Genomic DNA, 4,771 nt, shown 5'->3' with positions numbered 1-4,771 from the left:
TTGATTTTTAAAACATCGTATTGGTCCATGAAATCCAAAACCCAGGCCCAACACTCTTAATCATTTCGCTCCACAAGCTTGGACTAGGATACATGATTCTTTGATAAAAATTAGGGAACGTGACAAACTCATCTGGGCTGAATTGCTGGTGGGGAAAGACTCTAGGCCACCTGCCCACCATCCACTCAGCCTTATCTCCTGCTTCCCTCCAACGGCCATGTCTTGACCGTGGACTTTGGGGACACTTCTGCCCCCCCCACCCCTCCTCGCTCGGTCTGTGCTCCAGTCATCCTGAGTGGCCTGCCCTCCCTGGCACTCATCCAATGTCTGGCCCCCTTCCTTAAGCCGGGCCTGCCGACAGTCCTATCTCTTGCCAATCCCCCATGGCTGGCCACGTGGGAAAAGCTCTTCCATCCCTCTGGGCCCAACTCAAGTGCTATCTCCTTGGCAAAAGTTTCTCAACCCACTCCAGCTTGATGTCACCCCTCTTCCCAGGGTACCCAGCAAACCTCACTGGTACCTCTTGGAAGACAAGTATTGTGCTTAATTCATAAGACGGTTATTTGGGTGGGTGCCGGATTCCTTAAGGAGCATCTCTGTCTTATCACTGTAGACTCGGGAACTAGAATAGCAACCTGATACAGAGAAGATAGTACATTTTTGTTGAAAGAATGGACATATAATAAACGCAGAATGAATAGAGATTATAATTCATGAATGCAGGGTGAATGGATGAGTGAATGAATGGATGGTTGGATGGATGATCGATCCTACAGCTCATTCTGGGTAACATCTGCTGGCCTGGGCATTGACAGCCGCCTACTCCCCCTACCCCAGGTGATAACTCACAAACTCAGCAGTACTCGCACCTTCTCTTTGTCAGATTTTCCCTGACAGGAACCCTCTCTTATCTTTGCCATCTCTGAGCTGCCTCATATCCTCTTCCCCAAAGATAAAGAAGGGAATCCAACTCTGCAGGCTCAGCATGACCAATGGGTACTAGCAAGCCCCGGCTGCCTCCAACCAAGGGCAGCTGGAATGATGGCCCGAGCACAGGTCTTTCCAAGGCAAAGACAGGAACAGAATCCAAGAAGGTCCAAGCAGCTTGCATCTCCCCAGAGCTGGGGCAGGTGATCGGGCCACATGTCAGGCAAAGAAATAAAAGCCACCTTGGCAAAATACAAGAGTCGTATCTGGTTGAACTTTAAACTAAAATAACAAAATGCAGCCAATCAAGCAACTCACCGACCAAATAAGCAAACAGGGAAAGCAGAGGCAGGTAAAATAATTTCTGACACCTTAACTTGGAACAGAAGCTTTTGGTGGGTGGGTGTGTGGCAGTGGGGAGAGTAAACCTTATCTTTCCTAAGATGTCATTCGTTTTCAGCACGTTTCACAGAAATATAAGGGTAAGAAATAGAATTCTCTGCCTCTCCCTCTGTTCCCCACCCCTACCCCGGGCCTCCTTCTTCTTGTGAGACTTGCCTCGTGTCTCCTTCTCTCTATGCCCCTCTCCCTGCCCATCCCTAGCCATTGGCCAGGGCCCTAGCATCATTCCCCTTTGTCCATGTGTCATCCTTTGATTAGCATGGAAGCAACAATCACAGATTCCTCCTCCTGACCCCTCCCACACAAAGGCCCACTTTGAGGTCAGCCAGGAACTGCATTTCCCTCCAGTGATATCAGACCCAGGGCTATAATCAGATTGAGTATTTGGGTACAGGAGACAATTCATTTCAAAGCATTTAATAGCCATTAGCTAATCCATCCTCACTGGTATGAGAGGTGGCTTCCCACTATCACAAAGGTACCGGGGTCTCAGCCCCTTTGCACCCACTGTGCTTCACTTTGTGAAGGGGGGCAGAAATGGAAAGGAAAAGAAAGCAAAGGAAAAAATGGGCCTGCCATGTCAGATTGGCATTCCACATGCAAATCCTGTTGCCAAGAACGGTGCCTCCTTCTCAGATTCCAGACCTGAGTCACATCTTCTGTTTGAGGCTTGAACTGCACAGAGGTTGTTATTTCTACCCATTTCTCCTCTGGGCTAATGGAAATGCAAAGCACAGGAAAATGTTTACACACTGAGATTAATAAAGTAAAAACCCACACCTTCACCAATACTGTAATGAGGCAGTGCCATGCAAATGACACAAAGCAAGGAACTAGCTGATTGGTGCTGCTCCCTGGCTACGGTGACTTCTTAGCAGGCTGAGCTCTCGTTGGCCTGAGAAAGCAGACCCAGGAGTGATTCTGCTCAACACTCCAGGGAACGTGTGCACGCACACATGGGCACACATACAAGCACGCATACATGTACGTGCAAAGGATGGAGAAGTGGGAGGACAGGTGCGGGACCTCAGCAGTGCACATGAGTGTGCCCTTGCCCACCATTGGAAGAGTGACTTCAGTCCTCCCAACAGTCTTCTGCAAGCATAGCACAGCAGGGTGCTATCTTGGCAGGGTGAAGTCGGTTTTCTATTTTTTTTTAAATTATTATTCATGACAGACACAGAGAGAGGCAGAGACATAGGCAGGGGAAGAAGGAGAACCAGGATCCCTGTGGGGAACCTAATGCGGAACTTGATCCCAGAACCCTGGGATCATGACCTGAGTCGAAGGCAGACTCAACCACTGAGCCCCCCAGGTGCCCTTCACTGACAACTTCTGATGGAATGCATTCTGTATCAGTTAGCTATTGCCATGTAACAAGTTACTCAAACCTTATAAACTAAAAAGCCAAGAAAATAATATTATCGATCTCCAAGGGTCAGGAATCTGGGCATGGTTTAGCTGGGTTCTCCGGCTCAACGTCTTTCTTAAGGCTGCAATCAAGACATTACCAAGGCTGCAGTCCCATCTCAAGGCTCAACTGAGGGACAATCTGCTCCAAAGCCCATTGCCATGGCTTCAGGCCGGCCTCAGAAGATCCACTTCCAAGCTCATGGCCATGTGTCTCATTTGAGGGTTGCCTCGTGACATGGCAGCTAACTACCCCTCCCCCCAGAGCCAGCAACACGAGAGTGAATGAGAGAAAGCACCCAGGACAGGAGCCAGTCTTTTCATAACCTAATCTTGGAAGTGACATCCCTTCATTTCTACCACATTCTGTCTGCTAGAAGTGAGTTATTAGGTCTAGCCCACACTCCATGAATGCCAGGAGATGAGGAACAGGCGGGGCTGTCTTAACGTTTTCCTTCCATATTTTAGCTGGGAGGGATACTCAAAGTTTGCTGAGTGAATATTTGCCATGGGCACTCTATCTGCTGGGCCCTTTTTGTCTCTTCCTTATGTTTCTGGAGTACTGTCTGATTGAATAGGGTACTTAAGCCCGTCCTTTTTCTAGCAAGCACATGTGATGACTAAACACCCAAATTCTCTCATCACCAAGACTGCAAATTCCTTGAAAGCAGGAATTGTATCTCATACTTTGCAATGCTATGAGCACCATATGCAGTCAATAAACATATAATCATCAGTTGAATGGATCCATGTGATACAGTAGAAGAGCTCTGACATGAGTTTCTGGCACCCAAATTCTAGTTCTGGCTCAGTGGTAGACCGTTTTGACCTTCGGTAAGTTCTTTTTTTTTTTTTTTTAATTTATTTTAAAACGATTTCTATCCCCAACATGGGGCTCGAACTCATGACCCCAAGATCAAGAGGACGCTCTCCCGACTGAACCAACCAGGTGCCCCTAAATCACAATATCTTAGGGGCCCCTCTGAAACACGGAGATTAGACTGGAAGATCTTTAAGCCTACTGTAATATGTTTTAAAAATTCCTCCGAGGGCAGCCTGGGTGGCTCAGTGGTTTAGCGCCGCCTTCAGCCCAGGGCGTGATCCTGGAGACCCTGAATCGAGTCCCGCGTCGGGCTCTCTGCATGGAGCCTGCTTCTCCCTCTGCCTGTGTCTCTGCCTCTCTCTCTCTGTGTCTCTCATGAATAAATAAATAAAATCTTTAAAAATAAATCCTCCGAGATGGAACTGCCATGGGGGAAGCGTACGAGAGCATTTCAGTGACTCCCATCATGCCCTTGGTCCACCTCGAATTTCAGTAGCAGCTTCAGTGGGCAGACTCACATCAAACTGAGAGTCTCTATCTTCTTTCTGCCCCTGGCCTTCTCCACCCATGTGGGAACATGCTTAGTTTACATATGTGTGTGTGTGTATAGCCCAGAAGTGGGTTGGAGTTAGCACCCCGAAGGGGCAATCCTCAAGCAAGGTCAGATGGCAGCTGGTGGATAAAGGCCCCAGGCTCCTATCCTTCCTGTGGACAATTCTGCAAGGCATTCTCTACACTTCCTAGGAGATCAGCCCCTGCTATCCTTCCTTAGATCCACATTTCTTTCTTCCCTGTGTCGCTCTCCTTTCCTTTGCTCCTAGTTGCTATGATCACCTCTCAGGCAAACTACTTTCACCCAAGCCTCGTGTCATGCCCTGCATTGGAGAGAACCCAGTGTAAGAGAGGAAGCCATTTCTCTTGCTGCTCATCCTCTGCCACTAAGGCTAAACCATGGGGGAAGCTAGAGTGGGGTCAGAAAGGCACAGAATATGGCACAGGTGAAGTCCCAACCAGGCGAGAAAAGCCTCCTTCTGACTCTATCTAGAGCAGAGTTTCTGAGTAGGGAGTTGTCTGATGGGGGCAGAGGCCAAGGCCAATAGCAGAAGTGCGTCTGTCCACTCTCCTACCAGGACTCCAGGAAGACACCCCCTCCCCCAGCACAACTCACCTGCAGTAACATAGGGCAGCCACTGTGTAAGTAGAGAGCAA

Source organism: Canis lupus, chromosome X (assembly GCF_011100685.1).
Source record: "Canis lupus familiaris isolate Mischka breed German Shepherd chromosome X, alternate assembly UU_Cfam_GSD_1.0, whole genome shotgun sequence".
Taxonomy (NCBI): domain Eukaryota; kingdom Metazoa; phylum Chordata; class Mammalia; order Carnivora; family Canidae; genus Canis; species Canis lupus.
The sequence above is the reverse complement of the archived record's forward strand: the minus strand, read 5'-3'. Positions refer to the sequence as shown.